The sequence below is a fragment of the Mobula birostris genome, chromosome 1 (assembly GCF_030028105.1).
Source record: "Mobula birostris isolate sMobBir1 chromosome 1, sMobBir1.hap1, whole genome shotgun sequence".
Classification (NCBI taxonomy): domain Eukaryota; kingdom Metazoa; phylum Chordata; class Chondrichthyes; order Myliobatiformes; family Myliobatidae; genus Mobula; species Mobula birostris.
In genome coordinates this window covers 26215973-26235464 of record NC_092370.1, presented here as the reverse complement: position 1 = coordinate 26235464, position 19492 = coordinate 26215973, and the positions used below count along the sequence as shown (strand labels likewise).

The window sequence follows — 19492 nt, the reverse complement described above, 5'->3', positions numbered from 1 at the left end:
AAATTATATTAGAAAAAATAACAGACATCTTGGGAAACAAAGTTGGCGGTGAAAACATCAATAATTTCAGATATGCAGATGACACCGTGTTAATTGCAAGTACGGAGGAAGAACTACAAAACTTAATTGATATAATCGTTGAAGAAAGTGCAAAAATGGGTCTATCTATCAATTGCAAAAAGACAGAATATATGGTGATACCCAAAAAGGAGAATCCTAGTTCTGCAGGCTGAGAATAAACGGGAAAGACATAAGTCAAGAACAGAACTCTTGCTACTTAGGAAGCTGGGTGACATGAGATGGCAGGTACGACATGGACATCAAAAGAAGAATAGGGATGGCAAAAGACACCTTTATGAGAATGAAGAGTATACTGACCAATGCTAAACTAGGCATGACAACCCACCTCAGAGCAGTGAAATGTTATGTTTATCCAGTTATGTTATATGGCTCAGAATGTTGGACAATATCTAGTAACATGAGGAAATGAATTGAAGCAGCAGAGATGTGGTTTTTGAGGAGGATGCAAAGAATATCATGGACAAAACGAATATATAATGAGGATGTCATGAACAGAGCAAACACAAAAAGAGAAATAATGTATCAGATCATGAAAAGACAATGTCACCTCATTGGACATGTGATTAGGAAAGAGGAGTTAGAATGCACGGTAGTTATGGGAAAGATTGAAGGGAAGAAAGCAAGAGGAAGACAAAGACAAACGATGATGGAGACAGCAGCCAGAGAACTGGAAATGAATACCAATGAATTGATCCACTTGACCCGAAACAGGAGTGCGTGGGCCATCACAGTCAAAGCTCAAACTGGGCATGGCACTTGATGATGGTGGAGGTGTTAAATGTAGATACCATTACAGGATTTAAAAGCTGTTTAGACAGAAAAAAAGACTTGGATAGAAAAGAGAGAGAGATAAAAGCCTACAGTGGACAAATAAGATTAGCATGAACAGGCATCATGGCTGCACAGATGAGTTGGGCCAAGGGGCCTCACTACTATACTCTAGAATTTTCTGAAGCACCATTCAACATACTCGTACAAAATTCAAGAGAAAACTGAAACTGAGAAAATTAAGCCTGATATTGGACTAAATTGTGCTCCCATTTCAAATGTGACCAGAGCCATCTTCTAACTTTTATGCAGTGCTTTGAAGTAGCTTTGCATCTCAGAGTAATGGAAACTGCTCACTGACTGAATAATTAAATGGCAATTACTCCACGAACACACAGATGCTTAGCTCAGGGTCTGCCAGACCTCAGCTCAACCACAGGCACATGAAACAGATCAGCAGAGAGAGCTGGCCCCTTGATGACAAGGGGGTACATTTAACCAAGTGTCAGATCAAGAAGTCACCATAGAGCTGAAAATGACAGGAAGGAGGGGAATGCACCCCACCCACATGGTTCGAATTAAAGGAAGAAACCAATCATTCCAGCCTCCCAGGAGTCTGCTGCTGCAGATTCTCAATGTAGTATCCAGGCCTAATCACACCTGGTTGCACCAATGATCTGGCCCACCAACAGCTCAAATCAAGACAAGACAACAAATCTTCATTCAAGACCTGAATACACTCAGATTTTGAAAATATGCCTCAAGTTTGACAATGACCATCTTTGACAAAAATTGAACCAACTATTCTGGTGATCATTTATGTAAATTGGAACTAGGGTGCTTTCCAAATTCTACAAGGTACCCATTGCCATGTAAAGATTATCTTTATTTGTCACATACACATTGAGACATGCAGCACAATATGTTGTTTGTGTCAATGACCTACATAGTGCAAGGCTCCAATTTAAAAGACTCAAAGTTCTAATATAGATAGGGAAGCCAGTTATCAGAAATACCCATTTGGCTCCAGAAGTATGATTTTGCCTCGGCTTCTCTTTTCTTCCCAATGGATCTTCCCGACCTGCTATCTGCAACATACACCTCGGTCAACCTATAAACATTCAGTCAAGAACTCAATCCTCAGCAACCCCCTGTCCTATCACAGTTATTTTTTGTGTCCTATCCATCCCTACAACCACCTTTGCTGCAGCTTAAAAACTAACTTTTTTCCCCACTTTTTCACGAGTTCTTTGATGTGAAACATTAACTCGTTTTATCTTTCCGCGGATCCTGCCACAGCATTCAAGTGCTTGATAGCGATTTTCATTTTTAAACCAGGCTGGAGGAAAGGTCATTTCGTCCAGGTTTATGTTCTCTAGAATTAACAATGAGAGGAAATTGCACTAGAATTAGAAACAGAATCCATACTAAAATATTGAGGATTCTTACATCTCAACAGATTAGTTCCAGGGAGAATGTTTCCCCTGAATGAGGAGTTTGAACAAGAGGCCAGTCTGAGAACAAGTCTAATTTACTCAAGGTTCTTGTTCTTGCCCTCACTCTTTCAAGAAGGCTGTGAACATTTGGAATTCTCCACAGCATTCTGGGGCGAAGGTTCAGTCATTCAAAACATCAAAAGGTTTTTGGAGTATTAAAGCGATCAGTCAAAAGTGCAGGGAAATGGTCTTGATTAAGGCAGAGTAGGCTCAAACTGTTGAACGATCTACCCTTGCTCCTATATTATAGCAAAATGGTCCTCTCAATATCCAAGTCATGCCACATGGAATTTATCATCAGCAGCATGAGAAACCCTCTTTTTCTTCATAGGCAAAGATGTAAAGATACAGAAATAGGGGCTATAGATAATAGCAGGAAGAATAAAAATAACTGACAACTAGGTTGTGGCCCTGAACCCATTCTTTGATCTCTTGTATTTTGATTTATTGAACTACAAAATTAGACTTTCACTGCAGAACACAAGTACTTCACCAAACTGACATTGTGGCAGGGAATTATTTTGTGAACTGGGCTTGTGTTAATACATTTTTCCTTTTCAATTCAGTCAATAGTCAAGAGATAAATCTTGTAAACAGCACCATTAAAGACACTGCTCTTGTCAATGTGATTTATTTGCAGTTTCAATTGAAATATTCAGCTGGGTGCTTCAAATTCACACTCATTTCTATTCTCTGTATTGGGCAAAGTAAGTCCTGCCATGAAGTCTTACTTCATGACAGATTTATTGTTTTAAAAGTGTGCAATTCATCATTATTTTGTAACCCGTGCTGATTTTAAAGACCTGCAAACAAAATTCACTTCAGCATACTGTCTCAGAACAGCCAAGAACTATTTCTAAATGATCAAGAAAAATAACTACACAACACATTTGCTTCTTTTGAAAAAATAAAGCATGAACTTGAGAAAGTTATCAGCACTTCGTTCTAACACACTTTCCACAAAATGTTAACACAAGTTTGAAGGCGTCTCTTGAACAAAGACAAAAGCAGCAAGTAATGAAAAACTGATTGCACACAGGATTAAAGCAACTATTAAAAACTTTAAGGAGAAAAGAAAAATCATTTAGTCAATCCATAAAATGAATGAAAGATGCAGTTGAATTCTAGTCCTGAGTTGTTCGTCCATCGTCGACGTCGATGAGGACCTGGACACCAGATGGTGTCGAGACTAGCGCATGGTTTGGATTTAAGTGAGGGAGAGTTGTGCAATGTCAGCCTCACTCTCTCTTCCCAATTCCCATCTGGATCCAGTAGCAAGACAGAGTCTAGACGGATGGAGATGGGACTAGGTACAGTGGATGACCAGGACATCTTCTGTGTCTTGTCCTGCTCTACACGTTCCATGACACTTGCAGAGACCGCCTTCTTGACCGTTGGACCTTCCATTGGTCTCGTCTGCTCAATCCGCCGGAGTCTGTCTTCACATGCTGGGATAGACCTGTAGGATTGCTTTCCTAATGCTTGGCCAGCAGCATTCTTTTAATTGTTTACTTGACATTTTAAACTGTTTATTAGACATTGCTATAATCGACTGCCAGATTTCTTTATAAAGAGACAGGTCTGACCAATGTTCCCTCTAATTTGTAATGGCCAGTGTGCGCAAAAATCTTGTGCTGTGCAATTTATCGCCCAGTGACAACAACATGTGTTCACTGAATAATCTATTCAATAAGAACAGTATAAATAAGCCAGTTCTAAAATCTGCAGACAAATCATCACAAACTCCACGTTGTCAACACTGTCCACATCAGAAACCGGAAAAGGAAATGTGACTGATCCCGACACATACTTAACAGGATAGAGGACAACAACCTTTTGTGCGCAGTTTAAATTCCTTTGTGCACTGGTAGCAAAAGGTGTGAGGGAACATTGGCACTGAGCCTGAGACGACAATTCCTCTTTATCTCTCTGCTGATGCTTTCAGACCTGCCAAGCATTTCTATCGCCTTCTTACTTTTCAAAGTTACGAACAAATAAAAAAAATGAACATACCAGTGACTACATATGAGAAAACAGTGCAATACAAATTTGAAACTCCATTATTTCCTTGTGGGTGATGGTAGCATGCTGCTTATTATACAATAAAAAAAGTCTGCTAGATCCTGTTTTGGAACTCCTTCCTAACCACATAAATGACCGCATTTTAAACGTTTGCCCAAGCATTGGGGAAAAACCACAAGGGTTTCTGTGTCTACCAACAGGTGAAAGACTAGGCCCATCCGTGTTCTGGCAGTAAGTAGGGGAAGGGCAAAATGGAAAAAGGCCATTTGGCCCATCAAGTCTGCTCCACCATTCAATCACAGCTGATCCCTTTTCTCTCCTCCTCAGCCCCACTCCCAGGCCTTTACTCATAACCGTTGATGCCATGTCCATTCAAGAACTGATCAATTTTAGCCATAAGTACACCCAACAACCTGGCCTCCACAGCTGCCTGTGGCAACAAATTTCTCAAACTCACCACCCTCAGGCTAAAGAAATTTCTCTGCGTCTCTGTCTGAAGTGGACAGCCCTCTTTCCTGAGGCTGTGCCCTCTTGTCCTTGACTCACCAACCACGGGGAACATCTTTTCCATGTCTGCTCTGTCTAGGCCTTTCAACATTTGAAATGTTTCGATGAGATCCCCCCTCATCCTTCTAAATTCCAGTGCGTACAGACCCGGAGCTGTCAAACTTTCCTCATATAAGGAAAATGTTTTTTGCTCTTGATCGACACTCAGTGGCCACAATGCACTGTACACTTGCTCGTTAATACAAATATCTAATCAGCCAATTATTTGGCAGCAACTCAATGCATAAAAGCATGCAGACATGGTCAAGAGGTTCAGTTGTTGTTCAGACCAAACATCAAAATGGGGAAGAAATGTGATCCAAGTGACTTTAACACTGGAATGATTGTTGGTGCCAGACAGGGTGGTTTGAGTATCTCAGAAACTGCTGATCTCCTGGGATTTTCGTGCACAACAGTCTCAGGATTTACAGAGAATGGTGCAAAATAATCAAGTGAGTGGCAGTTCTGTGGGTGAAAAAGCCTTGTAAAGGAGAGAGATCAGGGAGAACGGCCAGATTTTCAAGCTGACGGGAAGGTGACAGCAACTCAAATAACCATGCATTACAACAGAGGTGTGCAGAAGAGCATCTCTGAATGCACAACATGTTGGATCTTGAGGATGGGCCACAACAGCAAAGGACCATGTTGAGTTCCACTCCTGCGCCCAATGAACTGACCACTGAGTATATATCTAGGGTAATCTTAGCATAGAAAGACTATGTTGATATCACAGTAGATAAAGATCCCTCAGCCATATTCAAGGCAAGCAGTGTTTTGTTGACCATGGCATCAACGTCTCTCAGTAAATCTACTTCATTGGCTGTTTATGGGAAATTCTGTGGTGCAAAATGACAAGATGCATTTTGCAAGGGCTCGTGGGTGAGACATTAGGCACAATCTCATAGTAGTTTTAAATAGATACTTCCTATCTTTGCTTAAATATATCAATAGAAATAAGGCATCTATGTTATTTGTAGTCCTGCCTATTGCACCAACTTGTCAGCTGACAAATGCAGACAAAATTCTTAGTCATAGGAAAGTATAGAACAGAAACAGGCCCTTTGGCCCATCTAGTCCATGCCAAACCATTTAAACTGCCTACTCCCATTGGCCATATTATCACTTTGTATGTCTTAGACCATTAGAAATTACTTATAATCAATGCATAAAGATGTCAATAGCTTTGACTGTTCATCTGAAAGGATTTTGACAATAAAGTACAAAATAGTTATTAAATGATTAATAGCATACTACTTCAATAGATGAGTGCACTTTTCTCACTCACTGCAAATAGAGAAAGAGAATTCTTTCCAGAAGTTATAACTAATTCCATTTTCAAAATCAACAGAGTAACTGAGTACATTGTAATTCTACACACAAGCATTACAATATTATTTCAGATGAAGTTCACATCCAGCATGTATTTGTGCTCCTGTTAGCAGTATAACAACACTAAAATGCAGTCTTCCCTCTTATAAAGCTATGCCTTCTCATTCACCCTTTGGTTTTGAACAGGGATGGAAGAAATACTCTAATAATTCATCACCTCTGGTTTAAGTACTATCTGATGCTGCAGCTGGTAATTTCAGTCAATAGCTGAAACGACACTGCTGGGCTGGGCAAGAGTGGATGCAATAAATATGACCTCCTCACATGACCCCTCTTACACTTAACAGATTTTGAAAAGATTTTATGGATGCATCAACAATTTAAGATAATTTGCGCGTTGTCAGAATTGCTCAACCTGTCAGTCACTAGCAATTATGAATTATTGGGAATTTGATGTAGCCAACCTCATTTTTGATTTGCAAGCATAAATGAACAATGGACTCCAGGGTTTTTTTTATCTCCCCTCCTTCCCTCTTTTTCATTCTAGATCCCCTCTTATCCCTTCTCTTCACCAGCGCAACACTTCCCTTGGTGTTCCCCCTCCTTTTTCACCCAGGATCCTCTGTCCTCTCCTGTCAGATCCCTCCTTCTTCAGTCCTTTCCCTCTTCCATCTATCACCTCCCCACTTCCCAGTTCACTCCCCCTCCCCAACCACCCATCTTCCTCCTCACCTGGTTTTACCCATCACCTACACAAAATGCTGGAGGAACTCAGCAGGCCAGGCAGCTTCTATGGAAAGAGTTACAGAATACATGTGGACTAAGATGTTTACTGTCCTGTGCTATCACCAGTAGGTTCATCAGTTGATCTGCCACCTGTCTTCAGGAGTTTCGGCCCGCTTATGATCAAGACTCCCTCAAGGTGGTGGGCCAGCAGTACTAAAGCACCACCTCCCACTGGTGAGCTTAAAAACTTGGCATCTGCCTCTATCAGTCACTTCCATCCAACAGATAGCCTGCTCTTCAGGTGCCTATGCAACTACTGAAGGGTTTGCAAAAGATGTACACACTGTCTGACTACCTGCCCCTCTGGACATACTTGGTCCATACCCATGCTGATCCTTTCTCTGCTACAGTTGACAGTTTGGGCTGAGACCCTTCAGCAGGACCTGAGGAAAAGAAAAGAGATGAGGAGCAGAGTTAAAAGGTGGAGGGAGGGGAGGGAGAAACACAAGGCAATAGGTGAAACTGGGAGCAGGGGATGAAGTTAAGAGCTGGGAAGTTGATTGGTGAAAGAGATAAAGGGTTGGAGAAGGGGGAATCAATAGAAGAGGACAGAAGGCCATGGAAGAAAGAAAAGTGGGGAGGAACACCAGAGGGAGGCAATGGGCAGGCAAGGAGATAAGGTGAGAGAGGGAAAAGGGGATGGGGAATAGAGAAGGGGTGGGGGCATCACCAGAAGTTTGAGAAATCGATATTCATGCCATTAGGTTGGAGGCTACCCAAATGGAATATAAGGTGTTGTTCCTCCAGACTATGTGTGGCCTCATCGTGACAGCGGAGGCAGCCATGGATGGATATATCGGAATGGGAATGGGAAGTAGAATTAAAATGAATGGTCACTGGGATAATCCAATTTTTCTGGTGGACAGAGCGTAGGTTCCCCAACATATGAGTCATACACTGTGTCCGGTGCTCCCAGTGTGGCTTCCTGTATATTGGTGAGACCCGAAGATTGGGTGACTGGTTCGCTGTGCACCAACTTGCTCTAATCAACTTCACCTCTTCCCCTCCTGGTTTCACCTATCACCTTGTGTTTCCCCTCCTCTTCCCCCAACTATCTCTTAACTCTACTCATCTTTTTTTTCTTCAGTCCTGCTGAAGGGTCTCAGCCCAAAATGCCGACTGTACTCTTTTCCACAGTTGCTGCCTGGCCTGCCGAGTTCCTCCAGCATTTTGTGTGCGTTGCTCGGATTTCCAGCTCTTGTTTGTGATTGGCTCACCCATCACCTGCCAGCTTGTACTCCTGGCCCCTCTCTCCACCTTGTCCCTTCCTTTCCAGATTGGATGTAGGATACATCTATTGTTTATTCCTCTCTATACTTGCTGAGATCCCCTGGTATTCTGTGTTTGTTGCTCTAGATTTGCAGCATCTGCAAAATCTCTTGTGCATTTGATCTCTAACCCAGTACAATTTACATAAATGAAAAGTTAACCACATTGGCAGGAAGAACAGAAAATATCTTTTAAATGAAAAGACAACGTTGAAAGCTGCTGTACAGAGATCCTCAAAATAGTCATTGTGGTATAATATGTAACGAGGAATACAAATAGTATGCGTTTATTGCAGCAGAATCCGAATCAGGTTTAATATCACTGGCATACGTCATCTACTTTGTTGCCTTGTGACAGCAGGACATAATCATAAAAAAACTATAAATTATAGTAAGAAATGTATTTTAAATTAAAATAAATAGAGCAAAAAGAGAGCAAAGTAATAAATATTGAGGCAGTGTACATGTGTTCATTGTCCATTCAGAAAATATTACGGTGGAGGGGAAGAAGCTATGACTAAAACACTGAGTGTGTCTTCAGGCTCCTGTACCTCCTTGATGGTAGCAATGAGAAGAGAGGATGTCCTGAGTGATGGATGCTGCCTTTTTGAGGCATCACTTTTTGTTGAAGATATCCTACATGCTGGGGAGACTAATACCTATGAGGGAGCTGACTGAGTTCACAACTTTCTACAGCTTTTTCTGATTGTTTTTCCGATTCTCCATACCAGACGGTGATGCAACCAGTTAGAATGCTCTCCAAGGTGCATTTGTCCACCAGGAGATCAACCTGACTATGAATTTGGTACAGCTTTCATTCTCAATTGACAAGATTACCAGTAAAAATACATTCTGACAACCCAGTGGTAGCTACAGGAAGGCAGTTGAATAACAGCAAGTTCAAGTACACAGAAGGAGAAATGGAAATCTCACTTGCCCTTCTTCAAACTCACTCAACTTATTTCCAGGTCGGCAGATGGAGGTCAGCTTTAGTGTTGGATCAGAGAAAAGATACTACAAGCAGCACAGCAATGCAGGACTGCATTGGAAGCATAAGGGGTAGATTTTAACTGTAGATTGGGATTTGAACCAACTAACTTCAAGACATGAATATTACAACTAGTTTGAGGCCAACAGCTATATCATATCTTGCACGTAAGAGCACTATGGATGTATTGCATAGGCCTAAGGTGGACTTCAGGTTAAACTATAGATATGGTTCCCATTGATAATCTATAATTTCATTAGAAATAGATATCACACAGGACCTTCACAGTACAAATGTATGCTCATAAGTGAACAATGACATCTCAATGCCGTTTGCCTTGCTTCCTGCTGGTATTTTCTACACATAACAATATGTACACTCCTATTTCTCCACTCTGATAGAAAGTCATTGAAGCAGTTAGATTTTTTGGCTAGGATCCTGCCTTGAAGACATCTAGCAGCAATGCCCTGGTGCTAGATTTACTGACAACAAAGTGCAAAAAATCTGGAGGGTTTAATCTTTAACACACATCATTGTCAATTTTACGATGGAATTTGATGCTAAGCTCTGCCAAATACTGCCTTGAAGTCAAGGGCAGTCATAACCCCCTCACTTCTGGTGTTCAGCTTCTCGGTTCATGCTTGAACCAAGATTGATGAGCTCTGGAGCTTTGTGATTTTGGTGAATTGATTATTGGGGAGCAATTGCCATCAATATTGGCTTTCATCATGTTAATGAGTGTACAATGATTAGACAGATTAAATTTGCTCCCCCTGCCAACATAGCACCAGAATCCACACTTTTAGGTACGAGTTGCATTACTGCAGTGACAGTCAGAAAAGGACAGCACAGAAACAGGCTATTTGGCCCATCTAGCCCATGCCAAACCATTTAAACTGCTTAGTCCCATCTACCTGCACTGGGACATTGGACGTCCATCCCACTATCGTCCCTGTAACTATCCAAACATTGAAATCAAGCCTGCATGAACCACTTGCACTGGCAGCTTGTTCCACATTCTCACAACCCTCTGAGTGAAGAAGTTTCTCCTCATGTTCCCCTTAAAACTTCTCACCTTGCACCCTTAACCCACGACCTCTAGTTCTTGTCTTACCCAACCACAGCGGAAAAAGCCTGCTTGCATTTACCCTATCTATACCCCTCACAATTTTGTATACCTCTATCAAATCTTCTCTCAGTCTTCTACACTCCATGAAATAAAGTCCTAACCTATTCAATCTTTCCTTCCAGCAATATCCTTGCAAAATTTTCTCTGTACTCTTTCAAACTTGTTCACAGCTTTCCTGTAACTATGTGACCAAAACTGTACACAATATTCCAAATTAGGCTTCACCAATGTCTTATACAACTTCAGAGTCCCAGAGCCTTCCTCCACCTTCCCTACCTCCCAATCACATTTTTTCATTTTGAACCACTTTCCTGGTCACTTGCCACATTATCATTAACACTGGGTTTAAGCTGAAGCTATCAGGGATTTCATGGGCTCCATCTGGGGCCTAAAATGACAAGAGTTTTCCATAGTGCATGGTTACACAAGTTTGCTATTCTTTTGATGTTGCATCTGTGGCCCAAAATTTACATGAAATGTTGGGCACATCCATAATTATAAAATATTTAAAGCCATCATTCTGAATTTTCAGCCAGAGCAAATGATAAAACTCTAATATGGAAAATAGGTGGACTGCAGAAATCTGAAATTCCCATTAAATAAAATTAAATATTAAATAAGGTTGAGTACCCAAATTGTAAAAACACAAAAACACAAAAATATCAGCAACTTTAAACATGCCTAAAAATAATACCAAATTTAAAGTTCAGAAATTCAAACCATGTCACCACCAACTTCTTTCACTTCCAGTTTCTCCTTTCACAAGACTCTAGGCTAGGATATCAATAATCTCACAACATTTCATGCAAGAACAATCTGACTCAAGGGTCACACTGGCCCCAATTTGCAACTAACCCAATGCTATGCAGAACTTCTATACATCTCATGAGCAGCAGCAGTTGACTATAGTTTTGTTTAATCTTGTAATGATTTTATCTCCCTCTCTCATTTATCACTCAGGTGTCATGAAATTTCTTTGCTTTGCAGCAAGCAGTACAATGCAACACAAAATTATTACAGTACTGTGCAAAAGTCTTAGGCTCCTGAGCTTTTGCACAGTACTGTATTAAGGAAATTTAATTCAGACACTCACTTTAGTACTTGTTATAGAGCAGTCTCACGTTCCAACATGTTTAGAGAATTAATTCATTATAATTTTAAAAGCTACTTTCCTTATCGTTTCACCATAAAACCTGGCAAAATTTTAAGGGAACAAACATCTGGAGTTTAGACCACTATATATAAATGACTACTTTTATATATAAATATAGAAGAGGTTCTGGGTCCATGCCACAAATCATGGCTCTAAAAAAATGTCGAAAATGTGTACAGTGAGATAACATGGCCCAACTACAGGACATCATTATTTTCCTAGCCAATTGAGTTTGTTGTTTTACAAAGCTTGGGGTGTGACAACTTTTTGTAATTTGTTAATCAATACAAATCAATGTAAAGGAAAATAACAATCCTGGCCACAGTTTTCTACATTTTGCAAATTTCAAGCTATACTTCAGAGTTTATCAAACATGGAAGGAATTCTGCTACTGAAACCTAGGGACAATTCTGTTTACTATCCTTTGGGTGTGTAAAAAAAAGAAAAGGGCCCATTTTAATGAAACAGTCTCACGTGCACAAGTTGGAGCTCACAGTTTCCCCTTCGCTGATCCTCCTTCCATCTCCCTGGGTTTTGTCAGGTCGAGTCCTACGACCTCTTCTCCCTGGCGTCTTCCCCTTCATCTCCCACCGAACCAAAGACCCAGTTCACGCCGGTGTCAGGCACACAACACGAAAACACACTCCTTTCATTGTACTGCTCACATTCCAAAGCACTTGTTACCTCTAACCATAACTCAAACACTGCTTCTACAGAAAGACCATTACATTAGCAGTGAAACCTTTCCCTGGGTGTTACAGGTGCTTCATGAAAATTGAAGATAACTGAATAAAGATGACACTTTCAAAAATGTATCTAATCACCAACTACCACATTTTTTATACCTTTCTTCTCTACCGCTTCATTGAGATATATAATGAAACTTATCAAACACCTTAACTTTAATAGATTAGATTAACTGGCTTCCCTGATCAGTTAACACTTCATCAAGTAACACACACAGCATGCCGGAGGAACTCAGCAGGCCAGGCAGCATCTTTGAAAATGAATAAACAGTCAACATTTTCAGCCGAAGCACTTCATTAAGACTGGAACGGAAGGGGGAAGATGCCAGAATAAAAGGGTGGGAGGAGAGGAAGGAGGGCAAGCTAGAAGGTGATAGGTTGAGCCAGGTTGGTGAGAAAGGTAAAGGGCTGGAGAAGACAGAATCTGACAGGAGAGGAGATTGGACCATGGGGGAAGGGAAGGAGGAGGGGCACCGGGGGAGGTGGCTTATAGCTTATTTTACCTCAATGTTCCTTTCATTTATTAACCTCATATCAAGCCAGTAACTGCTCCCCTATACCCGCATCCTTTGCTTTTCTTCATTGTTGCGGCCCTTTCACCCTTCTCGTCTCCTCCCTCAACTTACCCATCACATTCCCCTTTATCCCATGGTCTACTGCCCTTTCCTATCAGCCTTTACTTCTTCCACCCATCAACTCCTAGTTTTTCACCTCATTCCCACTCTCCCATCCCCTCATGTTCCTGCTTGTGCTCCTCTCCCGCCTCCAACCTTCCGACTCTGGCTTCTGCCCCCTTCATTTCCAGTCCTGATGAAGGATCTCATTACCCTCCATAAACGCTGCCTGACTGCTGAGTTCCTCTAGTACTTTGTGTCAATTAACTTTATGAATCTCCAATGCCACCATATTCTTTTTCCAATAAAAAGGGATCAAAATTGTGGCCAGTAATCCACGTGATGACCAACAGCTCAGAGGGCAAAGGTCGTACTGGTATATCAACCCCTGCCTGGGGAGTTACGTGGATCCGCTTCAGTCTGCCTCCCATCACAAAAGGTCAACAGCAGATGTCATTTCATTGGCTTTTCACTCAACCCTGGAACACCTGGACAATGAAGATGCATACATCAGGACGTTCTTCATTGACTACAGCTCTACAGTCAACACTATCATCCATTCAAACTAATCAATAATCTCCAAGACGCAGGCCTCAATACCTCCTTGTGCAACTGGATCCCCTATTTCCTCATTTTCAGGCCCCAGTCAGTCTGGATTGGCGACAACATCTCCTCCACAATCTCCATCAGCACAGGTGAACTGCAAGGCTGCGTGCGACCACTGTTCTACTAGTTTTACACTTATGACTGTGAGGCTAAGTATAGCTCCAATGCCATATTTAAGTTAGCAGAAAACACCACTGTTAATGGCCAAGTCAAAGGTGGTGATGAATCAGTATACAGGAGGGAGACTGAAAATCTGGCTGACTGGTGCCACAACAACTTCTCACTCAATGTCAGCAAGACCAAGGAGCTGACTTTTGGAGGAAACCAAAGGTTCACAAGTCAGTGGGGGAGAGGGTCAGTAACTTTAAATTCCTTGGCATTATCATATCAAAGGATCTATCCTGGGACTAACACATAAATGCCATTACAAAGGTGGCAGACCAGAGCCTCTACTTTAGAAGTTTGTGAAGATTCAGCATGTCATCTAAAACTTCGACAAACTTCTATAGCTGCATAGTGAAGAGTATACGGACTGGCTGCATCGCAGCCTGGTATGGAAACACCAATGCCTTTGAACAGGAAAGCCTACAAAAAGTAGTGGATACAGCCCAGTCCATCACAGGTATCGCCCTTCCCAGCACTGAGCACATATACAAGGGGCAAAGTCGCAGGAAAGCAGAATCCATCAAGGATCTCCATCAACAAGGCCATGTTCTCTTTTTGCTGCTGCCATCATGGAGGTACAGCAACCTCAGGTCCCACACCACCAGAAAAATTATTACCCTTCAAACATCAGGCTCTTTACCAGAGAGAATAATTTCACTCACCCCTATACAGAACTGATTTCACAATCTATAGACTCACTTTCAAGGACTCCACAACACATGTTCTTAAATATTTTTTGTCTTTGCACAATTTGTTGTCTTTGGCACATTGGTTGTTTGTCTGTCCTTGTGTACGGTTTTTCAATGATGCTATTGTGTTTCTTTGTATTTACTGTGGATGTGTACAGTACAACACCAATATTTTAATTTTTATGGAATATGAACAGGGATTCCATCAATAGGTACATTTAATGTCAGAGAAATGTATACAATATACATCGTGAAGGAGTGCCCCAAAGAATGAATGACAGTTAAAATGTTAGAACCCCGAAGCACCCCCCCACAGCTCCCCCCTCCCACACACAAGCAGCAGCAAGGCAATGACCTCACCCCCACCACCAGCAAAACAAAAACACCCTCCACTGACTGCTCAGCACGCAGCAAAGTGTCAATAAAGGCACAGACTTTTAATACCCCAAAGACTACTCGTTCACCAGGTAATTTGACATACAAGCTCTCTCTCTCTCCCCCACCTCCCAATAAGGGAAGAAGAGGTGTCCCCATTTAATTGAGTATCAATTCTGTCATGAAAAATATGCAGTAACACTCACCAAATGCTGGAAAAACTCAGCAGGTCAGGCAGCAGTTACGGAGAGGAATAAAGACCCGATGCTTCTGGCAGAGACTCTTCATCAGGGTTAGTGTGTGTTACTTTGGATTTCCATCATCTGCAGAATCTCATGTTTATGTAAAACATGGAATTCTTGTTTAAAAAATGAATAGAATATCATTAGATGAAATGTTAATATATATCTAACACTGATTCCATGAAGAAATTGTTACTTTACCGATCTTAGTGAATTTTAATAGATTAGACAATGTTATTAATGGTACATGCAAATTATTTACATTTTTGAACACCTTCAATAAACCAGTTCAAATTAGACTGATGAAATACTCCACAGAATGCAGAACGGAGGGATTTGTTGCAGAATTAATTGCTGGCTGGCTTTAGGATAGAAAAGTGGGCAAGGAAAATTAGGCAGATGTTCACGATAGGTAGCTGTCCTCCACAAGGATCAGTTCTGGGACATCTGCTGCTCTTGATAGCCGATTAATAGCAGAGTCTTTAAAAAAAAAATTAAAAAAAAAAAACACGATTTCTAGAGGAATAGAATTGCAAAGTAGCTAGATTATCCTCAATCAATATTAAACCCTGGTTAGAAATCATTTGGAGTACTCCAGATCACTCTCATCATTGCATCCAATGAGAGATGTATTAAGGCACTCGAATGTAGAATAGATTTAGAAGGATTACACAAGAAATGCAATGGTATACATGCACCATACAGAACAAGCAAACTCGGTTTCTTTACTCAGAAAGTGGACTGTCCAATCGAGGTCTTTAAAATTATGCAAGATTTTGATTCAGCGGCTGTAGAGAAAATAGTGGCAAAGCAAGTCACAGAACTCAAAACAAAATACCCTCCAGGAGAATAGAGAGTGAAATGGAAATGGACAGTATAGATACATTTAAAGGGAGTCAGGATAACTATTTCGAGTGAGAAGGGAATTGACAGCTCACTATTGGATGTACGCAGGAAAGGCCTAAGAGGAACATCGGCTGGTTGTGACCAAACGGTCAGCCATTATGTTATATGTAATGCAAATCTGAACTTTAACATCTGAAACGTGATCATTTTGAATGTTACTCTACTATCTATAGAACAATGAAAATGAAGAAATACCTTTTCATTGATTCAAGTATAGACTATACATATTTTACGACTTCATGGAAAGCAAGAGCGGGATTAACTAAGCAGAGTCATATCTCACTACAGAGTAAACTAACCAACATCCACTGTGGGTTTTGTGGTATCGGTCAAGGAATAAACACTGGCCAGAGAGAACTTTCTTGTTCTCCATTGTTACTCCTGTGATTGATAGCATGAATGCGAGGACAGGGTATTGGCATGCCATCTGAAGTAAGTGCACAGTACAGTATTGTACAAAAGTCTTGAGCACATATACATATGCACATACAGATAGCTAGGTGCCCAAGACTTTTGCACAGTACTGTAGTTGTCAATGTGGGGAACAGTGAGTTTGTAAATTTGGCGGGAGCAAAGGAAGTTGGAATGGCAAGGGTGGAGCGCTGTGGGACAGGTGGCAGAAAAGGTGTGCCATGGTGGGGGGGGGTAGTAGTGGGGGAATGGTACAGGTACAGACACACCCACCCGAGACACCAGGCAAGGTCATTTGATTCCAAACAATTAGTTTGCTGATCATCACAGAATGTCTCCCTGGTGCTTCCCACTCCCTCCGCTCTCCCTTCCCCATTTCCCAACCATGATTTCCCTCTCCCCTCCCACTCTCAGTCCACAACAGAGACCCAGATCAGAATCAGGCTCATCATCACTCACATACATCACGAAATTAGGTTTATTTTTGCTTTAGCTATATAGATATATATTTATACACCCAAGACATTTGCACAGTACTGTACATTTTCCACATGACAGTCATAATTATGTTTCTAAACTCCTGCACAGATGAGATATTTTCATGGTACAACTCCTGGTGATTAAGTGGAAACCACGGATGCTACTGCCTTGCTCATGCAAATGAGACTGGTGGCAGCTACAGCATACGGTTAGCCTTCAGGATGCGTGGGGGGAAATGCACGTAAGTGGATATCAGGTTACGTAAAATAGATGCAAATTTATTTTCCAAGAAGATAAAATAGTAATTGGAAATACATAAGTTAGCTGATTGATGTGGGGAGAACAGATATTTTGGATGGTTGCTTTTTACAAGATGGACTGAAATAGCAAAATGTGAAAAGAACAATTGAATAGAAACAGAAAAAGCTGGAAATACTTAAATAGCCAGGCCACATCTGTGAGGAGAATAAACTTAGGGCCTCAAAAATGGTTCTGTCAACTGCTATGCAGTTAAAGGTCTGTTCAGCCTGGAGCACAGTAAAAAAAAATAAAACATGTATATTCCCAGGCATCATCATTAAATTTTTATCCTTCCAAAAAAAATATCAGGAGCCACTTCCATAGGCAGAACTATTTGAGGAGAGAGGGTGACACGGGTTACTGTTTATCACAACAGCACTCACTGAGATTGGCACCTCCTGCAACCTTAAATTCAGCATTACATATGCAACTGAACTACTTTGCCAGTGACGATCAAAGACATGATCACCCTCACCACCCTCCTTTCAGGATCATTTGATGCTCCCTACAAATACTTAATGCTAGATCTCAATTTGCCACTTGCTGTATTAGGGCATCACCCAAGCTCCATATTCCAAAGGAGGAATTGACTTCATCTGCCTTTCCTTCAGCCAGCAACAGCAAAATGAGCATGCGAGTTGATCACTGCAGAGCGAAGGCATTCATAGACAGCACATAATTATTACTCCCTCCACAGGCTTCATGGACAAACTGTCAGGAGCATCTAATCCTGGAGGATCTGCATAGCCCCTTGGAGAAAAGAACATAAATCCAATAAGTAATAGGCCTTGAGGATACTTTGAGCCTTCAGGGGGTTTCCTCTCTCTCCTCGTCCATTACTGAGGCATTCCTTCTCAATTCAACAGAATTGCCTGCATAGCTGCAAAACTTGACAACAGATTAATGCAACAACATGATAAAGCAACATCAGGCTTTACCCAAGAGAAACCCCAGCAGCTCTGTTCTAGGAACCTCAGAACTTATTTCACACAGAATTCTTTTTGGGTGGTAGCAAAAACAAAGGAGAAGAATTTCTGGGCCAACATTTCAAGCCGAACACCCTTCATTAGAACTTGGAGAAGCTAGAGCAGAAAAAGTGGTAAGATGATGCAGAAACCAAGAGAGAGGGAACAGTGAAGACACCATGGAAAAAGATAAAGATTGAATAATGAAATTCTTGCTGACTATGTGGGGTTCCGTATAGCTCAACTTCCTTGTTCTTTTATGGTGTGTATAAATGAACTACAGGGTAGTACATGACGAAGCAGCATGCAAAACAGTATGTTTTAAAAAAATGAAACTGCAGGAAGATACCAACTGACAGGTCAGTAGACAGAAAACTGACAAGTGGAATTCAACCTGAAAAAAACAGTACAACTACTGCATTTTGGAAGCATAAACAGTGAGGGGGGGGAAACATACAATATATAGAAAGCTATCAAGAAGTGTACAAAGATCAGAGGGGTCTTTAAGTCTGTAATTATACATACATCTCTGAAGGACAGCAAGTTTGTTAAATCAGTAATACATCCTTGATGTCACGGAGTCCAGGCAAAGAATTCGAGAACTAGAAATGTATGAGATATATTTTACATTAATTGATATAATTATTTGGGAGAAAAACCACCCAACTTTTCTCGTGGAAAAGAGGAAACTCGTGTGAAACAGTATTGGAGTTAGAAATGTTCTAAGCATTTAAAAATAGTAGTCAAGTGGAGTACTTGAGCTGCAAGGACATGATAGGCCAAATGGCCTCTGTAGGTCACAAATTTCTCTGAGCCACAATATAAAAGTTTATGTTCCCATGTTATACATCCAACTATCTGCTGATGCAAAGCTGTTCAAACAGCTCTAAGCAGCATTTTCACATCTCTAGCTAAATATATTTTTAGATTAATGGGGCATCTTCCTCCTTGAAGTTGTTACCTTACCCACAATTTAAAACTTGACCAAGTATGCAATAAATATATTTTGATTACATCTATTTTATATCCTTACCTCTTGGATTAAAAAAATAATGATCACTTCTTGTTAGGAACCTCTGTAGAGACATCCAGAAGGAACATTTGCCATGAGAATTACCCTGAACTGCATATAACTAAATCCCCAAAGCACATAAACCACAGGAACTTGTGGTTAACAGTGAAATAGTTGCATACATGCATATTACTATTCATAGAAACATTTACTGCAAGGGCATCAATACTACAAAAATCTTGAAATATTTCAGGATGTATTTTGGACATTTCTACTAAAATTGCAGCGTTTCTGTTCCATTTATGCAATAGCATCAAGAAATTAGACTCTATATTTTGCACCCATGAACTCTGCTAGATCAGGGAACAATTGTGATTATATTTCAAAACAAGCTCATCTTGCCTGGCTTTTAAAT

The 19492-nt window shown here is 40.9% G+C and overlaps 1 protein-coding gene across 5 annotated transcripts in view; it reads right to left on the bottom strand.

The window, feature by feature from the left end:
* The window catches only part of pag1 (phosphoprotein membrane anchor with glycosphingolipid microdomains 1), a 167218-nt gene that overhangs the window by 118877 nt on the left and 28849 nt on the right, over nt 1-19492 (bottom strand). For 4 of the 5 annotated variants that reach the window (XM_072252993.1, XM_072252973.1, XM_072253038.1 and 1 more), the window contains exon 2: nt 14968-15119. The exons of the other annotated variant lie outside the window; for it this stretch is intronic. The gene's annotated coding sequence lies outside the window, so the exon portion shown is untranslated. The remainder of the gene's footprint in view (nt 1-14967; nt 15120-19492) is intronic. 5 annotated transcript variants of the gene reach the window in all.